Here is a 15,326-nt window from a genome sequence, read left to right as displayed (position 1 = left end):
GCCACATATTACTGACCATAAATTTCTCATAGTAGCTTCGTGTAACTCGAGTAAGTATTTACAGTGTCCGGTATATATCACAGAGGCCGGCCAATTTCTTGACCGAAAAATTTATAACGGTGCTTGGGAGCAACCCTTGATATATGGACGCTGAACGTCCCCCGCGGATCACTCCTAAGTGAATAGGTATCATTCATATTGAGAGGGCTATGTGTATGTATCTTGGTTTAGGAAATATTTTGTGACTTAAGGTTGTAGGTGTTAAGAGAAGGAGCTAAGTGCTAAGCTACCACTGCATAGGTTGAACACAGGTTAAGGTATTGGTGAATATGGGGCCCTTCTACGTCATAACGAATTTGTCCGTGTTTCGGAAGGCTCGCTGAATGTAACTATCCCACTATCTGAATCGCAATATCACTGTTTTTCAAAAATATTCCAATAATACCACTGTTTTACATTTATACAAGAAAAGAACTGCTGAAGAATATTATTAAACATCAAATTATCACCAACTTTTCCACCTCAAGTTCAATATCATTTTTGTCACGTTACATCACTTATTGCACACTCACCATTAAACTTCAATCCACAGTTTATCATTACTTGCATAGTGCGTCTCTCCAATATCGCGTCAAAGCAGACTTAATACCTACAAATGTAGGCATCTCAATTTCCCGGGAAGGTTGCACGCCAATTAATTGAGTAACTATTCAGATACCGTCGCCTGGAGCGAATAACCACGGTATCTTAGATGTAGGGGTGTTTTTGGATACTAAACTTAGGCTATAGTTACCTGAATATCCAATTTTTCAATTGTTGAGATCAATCCAATGTTTGAGATAAAACGTTAAAATATGCACTTATTTATTATCTTACTTACCACTTGTCTTAGGGCATGTAGGTAAATTGTAACTCTATTTCCATTTAATGTTGAACCTCATACAATAATAATAAAAAACATTATCTGAACATCTTTATGATTGAATACACTTTCATTTTACTAATACAAGTTGGCATGTAATTAAAGTTCTAAACAAATTTTGTAGTAAATAGTATAGAACATTTACACTATTTATCTAGAATTCATACAACTCACCCAAAACACCAACCAATTTTGGTCTCAAACACTAAACTAGTCGACAATCGTATCTGCTCGTATCCTCGCAGTAAACAGCTAACATCGGTATTAACAAGTTCAATATTCGCGATGGGATATGTAAATGGAAGTCTGCCGGTGACACGCCGCCGACATCATTTTAATATTCCTCACTGCTTTTAAGAAGATTATTCACTTCATTTTGGCTTTATAAGTTCGGGTTTGAAATAGTTTGACCATGGTTTTCAGATTTTATATTATTTTTTTGTGCAATTTCTTACTTTAATATGATATCGTATAGTTTTAAATCATTTTTATACGACCATCTTTCTTAAAACTTATTAAGTGATAGAGAGTTTGTCAACCATTCATGCACAAAGACACTTGACTGTTGACATGGATCATTCATAATTGTTAGTCTTTCGATTAAAATCTGCATCAACTCACAATAGTAGCATCACGACAATACGTTATAATCATCATTGAAGGACAAACTTACATACATATTTTATAAATTAAATGCATAAGACGCAACAAAATAATAAGGGCTTATACATACTATAATTGAATTTGAGAGCTTTACACTAACAATCCTAAGTTAACACATCAAATTCAACTTAAATGACATGAAACTCGAACACGTTAGTAAAATTTCTTCTAAACTACAACAAAGTTAATACCTGCTGCTTTTGCTATCTGTGGGGTTACCCGATTGGTAAATGATTACCAAATACGTTGTGCGCGACGTATCGTGAGTTCGATATCCGCGTCGGTCAAGCATTTTGAATGATCAACTGAGTTTGAGGATGTTGTGAATGAGAATGAAATTGTGTCAGAAACACCCCGAGACAAAAGTATCGTTTAAATACCTTAGTAAAGAATTCGCTTAAAAAAAACATATATTCAAAGCACAAAAATATGAGAGAATGATAGAAAACCATCGTCTACAAATCACAATAGCTACTTATCATAAGTATAACATAATCTACTTTCACAACCCTTCAATAACTCAGACGACAGAACCACAAGCATTTGTCAGAAGTTCAACGCGGCATATAAATAATTTTCTTAGCAATATATTTCGAGAAAAATTTAATCAGTAACCTCGTAATAACTCAGACATGATATATATGACCTGTGAACAAAGTTTATCTCGTAATATACATATTAGTTTAGTGCAAGGAGTAAGCGAGAGCGGTTGTGTGGAATTTCATTCATTTTGACGACTTGAATTTTTGAATAGTGTACAAAATAAAATTTTACTCCAAAACTATCTCTCCTGCATATGAAAGTTTTGAAATTTCAATGTCACATTAACAGATTGATTACGGGAGTGAAATCTATCCAGTTGTTTTCACATCATCAGTATTTTATAACATTAACAAAAACTATTAAATGATGTAACGGTTTACTCACGCGTATTTATCGGGGTAGCCCGACTAGTACGCGTGAGTAAACCGTTACATCATTTAATAATGAATCATTTTCTCTTATCATAATTAATTTCTTATATCTTTATTTTTTTATAGTCTGCGACCTTTTTAATGTGAATAAAATAGGAAGCAACTCAATTGATATTTAATACCTGGTCTATTTTTCAAAAGTATTTGATTAACACGTGTAATGCTACCATCAATCCGCTCTCAATTCACACCACGAGCCAATCGTGGCGCTGTGAGTGCTATCGATATTTGCATACAAATTGCCCCAACACCACTTCACTAGACTTGAGCGATCTCGCTCCAACTCTACGATTATAAATTGTCGATATTATGCATACTGACATCACTATTATAGGCTTTGCTTTAGTAAGATGTATTAATACGATTATAAGTTTTTATAACGGGACTTATTTTATCTTAAGCGATCGCAAAAAAGTAAATGGTTGTGAGTATCCTATTTTTATGAGGACTTGTTTTTTTTTATTGCGTCTTATTATAACTAGCGTAAGAAGAAAACTTTTAAATGTCATTAAAAAGTATATTACTTAAGACTCAGATTAAATTGTCGAAATAAAAAGTTAACATCAAGCTTATCGCTAAGATTTAATAGTTCGAGAGGCATCTCTAGAAGAAGAAATACACACTCAAACTAGACTTCCATGACTCATTTTGAAGCTGAGAAAGAAATCTTATGTTACATTGCTTGTGCTAAAAGTTTAAATGGTAGAATTTTATATGATCATCAAAGAAAAAACTTAAGCTGCATAAATAAACCTCCTCCTGCCCAAAAACATCACTTCGCCTGAAGTCAAAACCAAACATTTAAACATAGCCATACTTAACAATACTTGAACACCGGATAAGCATTTAACAACATACATCACACAACACTACAATTTGAACACAACAACTTCCTCCAGAACAGCACTATTTCCTCAGTAGGTACAGACTCCTCACTCGGGGGAATCATGGAGCTTGTAAGTAGTTTAGAGTTTTGATGGATGAATGGATGCATAACCGATCGGTGTCTGGAGATATTGCTAATTTTGCAGGTAATATGGCAATATATTAGATGAGGAGTCACTTTGTGCAAGCTAAGATGGTTTGGTATCGGTGAGGGGATAATTTTAACAATATATTGATGGGATTTGTAGTTATGAGTGTATCATGATATCATTACTATCTTAGATCTTAGATATGAATTTATAACGGTGTTCTAAATCTCTTAGGCACTCTTGAGATAAGATAGTAATGCTACACACACTGAGCGCGTCGTGTCGCGGGTTCGATCCCCGCGTTGGACAAGCATTTGTGTGATCCCCGAATGTTTTGAGACTGCTTGTCACTGTGCACGTGATTTGTGGAAACCTTTCTACGGGAGCAGTTTTGAAACAAGACACTTTTAGAGGCACTAAAATATAAATTAATCAAAATGACACACATAAATCACGTGATAAATATATTGAATCAACAGTTGATACTAGAGGCAAGGCATTGAAAAAAAAATGGTTAATAATTATAGACAATTTTTTCATATTTCAGAAATATCCGGTTATTTATGACGATCATTGTATTAAGATATCAATTGCCACCAATGATCTGAGCTAAATCCGCGACATAGAGTTATGGAGTTAATCCAGTAATGAGATATCTCATTGTCCAAATAGATGTGAAACGGAGGGGGAGGGGAGGGGGATCTAAATCACTGTAACAAATGTTGGCATTACTCTCATATCAAGAAATGTCTGAGTCATTAACTAGGCAGGACGCGTGACGTTACCTGTAGTTCTGGAGAAAATGTTTCTGAAGATAATTTTGTCATCATCATCACCAAATTGATTAAGTGTTAGGTTTTTCCCATTTTTTCTTTTTAATTTCCTATAGTTTTGGGGGCGTCATCAAAAAGTTAATTCTTGAAAATAAACAATAACTGTTTATAGAAGAAGAGCAGAGGATATGATAGGACAGGATTAATATAAACGTTATGGGACCTAAGCACAGACGATGATATCCCAATACAAGGCATAATCCATTTTCTTTATGTTCTTCTTGATTTTTGATCTTTTGTTAATCTTCGATTGCTCTCTTACTGCGAATTATACAAATCTTATCCTAATATACCAAACACTGCAGCAAAACTCCATATAACTTCAAATTATTCATCTCACACTACAGAAACACGAAGATATAACTCCAACGCAGTTTCCGATTGAAGTTCGAACATACGGACAGATAGACACCCCGACTTCAGCGTGACGTATCGAGCACGAGACAGTCGTTAATAAAATCACGTCACGTCAAGCACGTGGCGTGAAGTATGGCGTGATACGCGGGATTATGACGTCATCGGCGGTGTTCATTCGAGCGGTGTGCGGCCGATAACGGCGGGGTACATATGTGCTGGAGGGATGGTGAGCTTGTTCGTGGTATAAGGTGAAACAAAGGGTTGCGAGGCTGTATTTATAAGAATGAAATTTAACTTAATTAGCACAGCTACTTCAGCGTTAGAATTTAAGCGACTAAAAACAATTAGGGATTCACCTTATTCTTGCTTAGTTGCTTGATTCTTTAAATTACTTTACTACACTCAATGTCTTTGCCTCGTTTAGAACTAATCCCTAGTTCGTTTATAATGATATTCCAACAGTTATACTAATACTGCTATAAAGAATGAGAAGAATGGGCTTCCTTGTGAAAAAGGAATTTAAGACTTCAGTAGCAGGTAGAGTTAAGTACCCATAGCTTCTTCCGACATTTCCTCTCAAGATGGTCAGATAGAAAATGTCGACTCCAGCTTCCTCAAACAACGAAATGTAGCCAACTTGAATAAACTATTTTGTTGCAAGATCTTTGTCCAAACAAGCCGTCTGTATGTCAGATCTGAACATATGATATCTGGGAAGATCGCTCCATGTGTTAAAGTGAGCGTTTGTCTGTGGGGCTAAGTGAGACGTCATGAGTGCTTCAACTTAAGCAAGTTTATTTTATGTTTCAATGTAAGTTGGGGTGATATTGTTCGTGTAGAACATTAATCACGATAGATGTTATGAAAGCATGGGGCTTGGTAAATGGAGCCATTTTGAGATAACAATGGGGTTTGATTTTATTAACAGTTTTGTATATATAAAAGGCATGTTAAGTTTCGTGCAAGTTCGTTTTTGATCAAAAGAATCACACTATGAACCTTCTTTCGAGGTATAGTTTTCAACTCTTAGATTTATAGACCAGTATTCAGGTAAAGAACAAAACGTGTTATGTCTAGATTCTGGGCAGCGCTTGGTCTAATATTCATAGCAAGATTGTCAATATCCTTTGATTTAGCAAAGTAAGTTTAGGTAAACAACTGATATTTTATGGAAATAAAATTTTAAAATTCCAATTATATTTTTATAAGTGACACTATTTTTTAACAAGAACCTACGAATTTTGTAAACCACATGTACGTGACTAACATTCAAAACACTGCTTGAAGCCAGTAAATAAAGCTCAATAATACAGTGCAGGTGTACACACATTGTTCTCAATAGCCAGGACCAAGCGACTACGAAATTAGTGTGTTCGTATGCAACGCTCAAAGGGTCAGGTGTGACTCCGGAAATTACGTCTCGTAATTAAACGACCAGGGAAACTAGAGCTATTGTGCTGTGGGAAAATATGGCCTTGTTTTTGTGTCTCTGATTTAGAGGGGAAAATTGTCCTGATTTTATTGTTGATGCTAAGTGGTATTTTCTGTGTGTTTTTTTGGGTATAGTGTAGAGCATGGTTAGAAATCGAGACACTGTAGATTTTGCTGCTCACGAACGCTTTGTTACTCTACCTGCCCTGATGCCAAGTTTTGATGGACTCTGATAAAAGTGTGAACAAGTCTATGATGCAGCGGCAGAAAAACAATAATTCATTGGAATACTTATAAAATTTAAACAAAAAATTATTGGTTGTGTGTCCCTACAGAATCAGTATTCATAAATTCAAATATCATTTAAGTAAAAGATAAATGCCAAAGAGTATTCCAGTAGTACCTTTGAAAACTGTTTAAATGAAACCATACAAATATTTATTTGTCCACCTTCCTTAACATTTAACAAAGCGTAATTGCCTGATACAACATTAATTGTGATTCAAAGAAAGCTTTGACATAAAACAAAAGAATTGCCATCGACGAGCTGCAACAGTTCACAGTTTCATACTGAGTTAGTGTGGGGACAGACGGACGATTTTACTGTGACTGTAATGGCCATCTATTGTTTCTGGTGCATGGTTTACGTACCTGTGTTAATACGATGATGTTATAGCATTATTCGCTGATGTAGTTTACAAAAGATGATGGTTTTTTTGGAGTAGTTGAGGCGACAACACTTGATAATTAATACAACAAGGACATGGTTTATTTCTTAAAAAATAAAGTAGTACATATTAAGCTATTTTCAAGTTACTTCAGTCCCAAAATTTTGAACAATGTCTTTTTTGAATTTTTCTTGACGTACCTATTACTCGAAAACAGCTTAGTACAATATGGTACAAAATACCTTCGGTACCGCTTAATTTACCATAACGATGAGAAAATAACGTGATGATATATTTTTTTTGTTGTATAACCAAAATTAATTTAGAGCAGTGTTTAATTATCTAAAAGTCATGTAATTACAAAACAAAGTGCGATTAGTCGCATGTCTGCGCGCACCGTGCGGTCTCTAGTTATTTTTAACGTGCCACTATAAAAAGTGGAAATTTAATTTTCCCTTTGTTGGAGAAAACAAGGGTATTTAATGCAACCGAGCGGCATTCTTGCTCTTTTATTGTTAGTTGCGGAGAATATTTCTTTCAGAGAGCATTTATTGAGGTTTGTTACATTTATTTTCAGTTAATAATGGGTTCTTACAATGGAACTTGTTTATACTGACTTATTGAATATTTCATTGTTTGATTAAAATTGAATCTCGATATTTGCGTTTATTTTCAAACAATGTTGAATTTCGTGTTGAACATTTGAGTTATAGCTGCTAGACGCAGCATGTTACATAAAACTTTCCAGTACGTGTTAACTCATTAAATACCGATATTGGATTGATCTTTACCTAAACCTGTTTGTAGTATTAGGCAAAATTAAAACGTCTGTGTCCCAATAAAACATTTAGCCTATGTCGCAAGTGTTATATACTGATCATCGACTGTTAATAGAAAAATTCATCACAATATCCACAACCAGTCTTAGTATGTGATTATATGGCAGTATTCCAGAGGTAAGCAGCGTTTGTGGAGATCAGATATGCAGTCGGTCTATTATACGAATCTATAATCCGACGCCATAATAATATAATATCAAGCCTTAAAAAATATAAGATTTTCGATTCGAATTTCATCACCAGTTGCTGGATACAGGCCTCCGCAGTTGCACAGCATCGAGATCTATCTTCGGTTGCTCTTTTCGAGCACGGTGTAGGTCGTCCTCAGGCAAATATATAAAATTTAAAGATTTATATTGATGTAACTTAAGATTAAAGTCTAGCAGTAAAACAAGTGCTATATTTCTCTGGAATAACTAGACCTCATAAACTAAAGGCAGCATCATGCATGTAAATTGTCCTGACTTTAATGGCTCCTTACAGTCCTTTCACGATGTTATCTTAGTCTTTATGAACGGTCTCCGTCTACCTGTCGGTCTTTTTAGGATTTTAGGGTAGAATTGTTAAGGACCTTATCTGTCGAACAAAGATAAAGGTATCACGTAAATAAGAGTCAGGAATATCGTTCTTTGGCTTAAGTAAGATCACATTTATTGATCACTAATAAATAAAGTTTTGAAATGAAACTACTTTTACGGATTTTATCGCGGTTTAATTTTAGATTTTAGTTCCCGACGTTTCGTAAAATTTAACCGCGATAAAATCCGTAAAAGTAGTTTCATTTCAATGTCTAATATTCGCGTAAACCTAAGAAACCACTAAATAAAGTTTTCTTAGACAGTTTGATGATGGTTTAGGTCGTTATCATCAAGAGCCTGGACTTGGCATACACCAAAGGAGAATTTTTCTATTGGTGTATGCCAATTCCCCAAACAATCTCGATGCCCTACCTAGATAAACATCTAACTCAGGTATGACATGATCAACGTTAATAGAAACTATAAATCCACTAACTAAAAAACAGCCTTAAGTGAAATAGAGATTAGAACTTTGTAAGACTATTTACTGAAAATAAATCATCTATCATTTAATAAGAAGAACTTGCTGACCAACTTTTGTGCGAGTTTGCGAAATGTCTGCTCCTAGTCTCGGTGTAATTAACATAATTTATACTCGAGTGAGCCGACACACATTTGTCGAGAAGTTTCCCTGACTTAACACCTTGCTCTCGTTGTGAGGGACATTAAGCAAAACGGGTTATAGTTCCCTTCAGAATAACGTCTCATACAGACCAATTTCATCTTAATTTCTTCATCCAATATTTGTAACTATAGGCAAGTTTAAAAAGAAATTCCAAGATTTAATCTTTGAAAACGAAATCACAAATTTGAAAACAAAAGAGGTCGTTAAACTACGTTTAGACAAATTACATGTCAAAGGCTTTTAGACAAAGACATCAATCTGGGAAAAATTCCATCCATTCTTATCCAAGCATAAACGCACAATCTCAACTTAATTACCTGAGGGGGAGGCTTGACTAACATAACCATTTTTAACCCTCTCGCAATCCAACGACGGGCAACCATCTAAATTTGCATACAGAGAGGCGGGAAAGACTCAAAAATGGCGCGGTAATCGTCGCCCGCCTGTGGAAATGGTAGGAAGAGAGACGTTGTGATTCGGATGTGGTATTTTGGCGACTGGTCTGGACTTTTAACCTTACATCATTTTTTAACACATAGGAATATTTGTTGTAACATCGACGGGAACTACGCACATAATATCCTTATTTGTCATTTATGTTTCAAATAAAATCACATAATAACAAAATGTTGTTTTGAATAACAAATAATTACAAAATGTTGCCAAGAACAATATTATTACTTGATTATGAAGTAATAAGTCCCCGTTTATTTTTTAATTAAACCGTCTTATGTAATCTTTTATCTTATTAACACGCTTGTCTGGGCTAAGTAATGAAGTCTGTAACAGTATGCCCCACCTTTTCAGTGTAGCTTTCGGATAAGCATGTAATGCCATATCCAAAAACTTCTACATCCAGGTACTGTAATCTCGGTGCGGCTCGACACGGATATAAGTCAATTTAACCGGGTGTATTACACCTGCCCGGGTATAACTACGGATATTAATACTTTTTTTTATGTCGGTTGTCGAGATCAATGGCTGAATGTTTTGCATTCAGGTTTGTTTCTTTCATGTTTCAATTACTTGGTAATGCGATATTGTGCTATTGTGTTAAATGTTTTGGTGAAGTGGTGGTACAGTGAAAATAATATTTCTTGTTCTCGGTGTGTTTCTTAAAAAAATGTAATTTTAAAAGTAACATACACACAACGCAAGTGAACTTAACACTTACCTATTATGTTAAATCAATCTTGTGTGACTTAAACTAAGGTGTCTTCAGTTATTAGAAGGATAAAATATCAAACGACTCTTATTACTCATAAATAATCTAACCTTTTTGTAGTCCAACAAGTAGCCAAACCGATCAACTCACTTTTCGAACAACTCCAAAAAAACTGCGGTCTCTATAAAAATTCCACTCCTATCATCTCGCCGTATACGATACGAATGTCGAAAGAAAAACCATTTTTCCTTGACCCCTACACTTCCTTAAATACACCTCCGACTTCACGAAAGTGCTTTGAAATTTAGTTCAAGTTTGGTGGCCGAGGGAGGGGAGGAAGGTCCTTTACTTTTTGTTGGTGAAGTCCACTGGGAAATAATGTATGCATGTACTGGATACAGACCTTGATCCTTTATTAGTATGTTATTTATTTTCCAATGTTTGTTTAATAGAAATAGTGGTTGGCTTGTGGTCCTTGTTAAGATATCGTTTATATGATCTACATTCAGGCATAGGTAATAATATTTAAACCGTTAATTTAGAAATATCCAAACTCTTTTCTTCACCACAACTTTAATTAGTGGACGATACTTTAACTGTACCTATAGAAATAATTTTGAGGTTAGCTCAGGAACTGGTTCTTCAGAACTAAATAAGCAATTTGACAGTAAATAATAGAAACGAATAAACAGGCTAAGCTAAATAAGATTTTTCAAGACATTTTGAAATAGACCACGCAATATACAATAACAAATTCAAATGTAACACAATGTGACCTATTTTCAAAGGACGACCTTCTAATTACGCCTCTAGAAATTCCAACAATTAAATAAAAAAAAATACGTGTCGCGATATCATTTACTGGGACATCAAGAGTATCAAATAAAAGCGTAAAATGCTCAATTTACGAGGCGCCGGTATGCCAGCTCTCGTAATTACACGCCCCGGGCACTGCATGAAAGGCCCTTAATTTTGCACAACAATTATACTAGAAACTGGAGAAATCCAAGGAGCTGCGACTGTTATTTTTATAAACGTACTTTTGTGATGACCTGAATACACAAGGTGTGGTTTTTTTTTAGTATTAGAAATAAGTGATCCTTGAATATAATTTTGTCAAAAAGCAGTGAGTAATATGAAGAAATGAAATTAGGTATTCGATTCAAAGAATGTTAATCTTATTTCAGATTTGAAGAAAATTTGGTTTCTTTAAGAATAATTGTAACGTTATTAAATGTTTAATAACAAAAGTGAGTACTTTTGAAACACGCTCATACTTTTGGTATAATATCACTTTAGAATTTAAAGTAGATAAGCCGTCATAATCAAAATATTGGCTCATGTTTTTCTGCTTTGCCAAAAATAATCAAGCATTTTTTTAATAAAATGTACATTATAATTTTTGATTATAATCATCATTGTTGCTCTTGCGAGAAAAGAGAGCATACAACATTGTTTAAACATTTAATCCAGTTTCACTATAAACGAAGCTCAATATAAGAAGGTTGTGTCCAGTAACACAAACACGAACGAGTCCGACAAACTAATGACAAAACTAACAAACCTCACCAAATTAGAACTTAAGCTGCGACTAAACGCAGACGTGTGCGACTAAACGTGCAGACGGATAAATATGTAGCACTCGGCTCTACATTGTGCTACGGCGTAGCTGCGAGTGCTTCTAACGTAGCTAGACTTTGTGTAAGTGAGGTTTAATTTGTATTTAAATACGGTAGGTGATGTCGAAATGAGATTTTACATTAATTTCATTTTACACTATTTGCAAGTTCCTATTATTTTTTCAGAGATTTCTTTTTAGTATAAATTTATCATAAGTTAGGCAGGTAAGGTTGGTAAGGTATCGAATTTGAAAGCTGTTATTGACTCTAACCCTGTCTGTTAAGCTTTTACGATTAGTTTTTGATTGATTGATTTAACAGTTTTCTTAATAATCGACTTATATGTAGAGCAGATAAAATCTAATTAATTTTGATGGCGTTTAGTTAAGTTTGAAAATCTATCCACTTGAACTATCATAGACAGAGCGATTTCAACCCGTGATTGTCTACAAACTACTCAAATCGTCAGACAAAAACAGTTCTCATTTAAACATTCGTGCAAAACTCAATAACAAAAGTCATACAAACAAAGTATCTTCATGAACATATGCAGCATAAGTTTAATTTGTTTGTTAGCGTTGACAAGTAGCGCGGTACCAGTCGGCGGAGTCGTAAACTTTCATAATGTTCTGTGAGATGCATTCGCTTCTTCTTTATAACTAGAACGTATTTTTCTTTGTTTGTCACGATATATGTGCATGATAGTCATTTTGATAGTGCTACGCGGTACCACGAAGAGGACGAAAATAATTTAGTGTTTTGTTCAAATACTTAAGTGTTTATCAGCATTAGGACACCGTTAAATTTGTGTCGGTATTTTTTAATTGTCAAGTTGAAGCTTTATCTTTCAGCAGGAATAAAAAAATGGTTACTTTAATCTAAAAAATGTTAGTAGTAAATTATTTGTAGTATAGTTGTACATTATTTTATTTCATTATTTTCAAATTTTCAAATAGTTATTTTTTTCTAATACGTCTTCTAATAATTAAAAACAAAAAACGATCTATTTCACAAACAATGAAGTACATTTCCTATTGTTGCTCAGTAACGCCATCTATTCGAAACCACGAGAATCTAATGAATAGTACATTCTTTCATGTAACCGAGTTACAGAATGAACAGCGCCACGGCGGTAATAATCGGAACTAATTGTTTTTGTGTTCTCGACAAAAGAGGCTACTAGCTAGCTACGTTTACGATTATAACGTTTGGGTAAAATCAGTAAAGTTCGGCCTTAAAAGCACGTCCAGATATAAATAAAAACGGTAACATTTGGGAACAAGAGCTTTTATTTTACTTTCAGTATTTTTTGCAATATTTGTGTTGCAAAAAATATTTTTTTCTTATGAGCCAATAGTATTATTTTGGGCAGTAAAAACTACAAAATGAACATTATAATATCAGATGCAGAATGTGCTAATTATTTGCCGATTAAATGTCTAAGACTACGGATCTCTCAAAAACAGAAATGAAAATCGGATACTAAACTGCTGCTAGTATTCGGTCTAAGTGTGACTAGCATTAAAATGAAATGGAAATAAGCAGTTCCTTTAGACTTATGCTTGTGTGCCCCTTTGTAAAAAAGGGTATATAACATTAATTGTAAATAAATAAAATAAGAAAACGTTAACTGATTTTGCTGTACTTGAATCAAGTTTAGGAGTTGGATTAGGCTGCTAGATAAATTTTATTATTGAGTAAAAATTTATTTTTTGCCACTGTAGCTCTCTTTATCTAACTAAAGGCCGATTTTTCAATAATCGGTTAACTCTTATCTGAGGAATAAATATGGCCGCTTGACGTACATACTTCCTATACAAAAGCTGTCAAAACGTCAAACATACTCGTCAGATACAACTTATCTGGGGATTGAAAAATCGGGCTTAGACAAAATCGCGAGGCACAACCATGTAAGTAATGAATACGAACTACGCGTATTTATGTTAACTGTTTTACTGGCCGTTCCACTTGCAATAACTGGTATAATGAAGCAATTTATGTTGGACTTTTACTGCTTCGGAAGTAGCGTGGCTGTATATCATTACGACTGTGCCCTCCAAAGGGCGAGTAAAACTGTATGCATTAAGCTTCTGACAATGAAGAAAAATTGCTACATGATCTGAACCTTATCTTTAAATATCAATGGCTTTGACCAGGAGGGAAACACCTCTTAGAGTAAGAGCAGTTCTTGAAGCGAGATAGCATGATAATGACGATAGAGTAATGCTGCGTCTCTTTTCCGCATCAGTAAACATGTACGAATGTAAATAATATCGACATAAAGTATTGTTTTGCCTTTTTCATAACTTACCTCAAGCGAACTTAAATGAAATCCGATTTAGCGGCTCCATGAAACAGACATACTGAAAGCCAAGCAGATTTAAGTTACGTCCGCAATTATAATATTCATTAAGATTACACAATTTCCACTTGCATTTTAATAATATAAACTCATTACAAACATTTGACAGAGTTAAGCATGTGTAGACATTCAAAAGACCCGTTTGTGAATATTAAATCTGAGTTGCACGAGACTCGTATTGGCGCCAAGTAATTTACTGAAGCTAAAATACTTTAAACGGCTTTTCAGTATGAATTTCGTTAAAGGGAAACCATTATTTGGTCGTTAAGAAGTTATTTCACCCCACTTACGTTAGTGCTGTGTTATTTTGGGCAAATTAGGGCGATATTCGAGTGAGGCTCAAAAAGAAAAATATAAGTGGTCATGATTAGATTAAATTGGATTTATTCTATTCTATACAATAAGTCCGTCACTAAAAGAGACCTCTTTGGTCTAAATGAATCACTTCAACAAAATGTATCTGACAAATAAGAAAGCTGTAGAATAAACTGCCGTACATATGAGATTTGTACATTGACAAAATAAGTTGGACAGACAAACTATTTTTGTCAGTCTTCGGCGATTTGTCTTTAAGTGACAAAACTGATTTGCCTCAAAACAGCGAGCACGTTCGCGAAAAAAATCTAACTGTCAAAAAAAAGGTTGTGCAGTAAATGAATTGAATTAAATCTTAAGGTTCAAAATAAATACCTAGTATTTTGTTTGAAAAAAACTTATTTTATGATAAATAAACCTATTTTGAATATGCTCACAAACATAATTCAATTCTATGTATTTGAATATCAGCTCATTTTTATTCCACATCTTATTACGCTCAGTTTTTTCATAATCAAAAATACAGCTTTGCTGAGCGCAAACTGGTTTAGTAGGTATTTCTATGGTAATATAGATAGTGGAGAACACACAACACTCTGGTTATTTAAATAGAAAAAGTAGTTCTTACTTTAATTTTACACTTAATTCAAAACGTTCCATTTTCTACTTGGGGTCATTTGATTGAAAGAATTCTTCTAACCTCATTTGTTTAAGACAAATCATATTTAAATTGTAGATGCAACATTTGCGCCGTAAGCGTAGTATAATCACGCGAAGGTATATGGGGTGGTCGACTATTACAGACACGTTAATCATGCTCTCATTACACGTTTGCAGTGGAACGCTTATGCGTAATGAGATCCTGGAACTAGTCGGCATCTTCATTGTCTTAAAAGAAGTACAGTCGTATAGTTTACTAATTTTAACTCGCCTCACGTAAGGAAAATCCGCGACTGTACGGTATTCCTTAAAAGAATGCGTCGAAAAAGGTTTTCTTCAAT

This window comes from Trichoplusia ni, chromosome 4 (genome assembly GCF_003590095.1).
Source record: "Trichoplusia ni isolate ovarian cell line Hi5 chromosome 4, tn1, whole genome shotgun sequence".
NCBI classification, from domain to species: Eukaryota; Metazoa; Arthropoda; class Insecta; order Lepidoptera; family Noctuidae; genus Trichoplusia; species Trichoplusia ni.
This window is presented reverse-complemented; position numbering follows the sequence as displayed.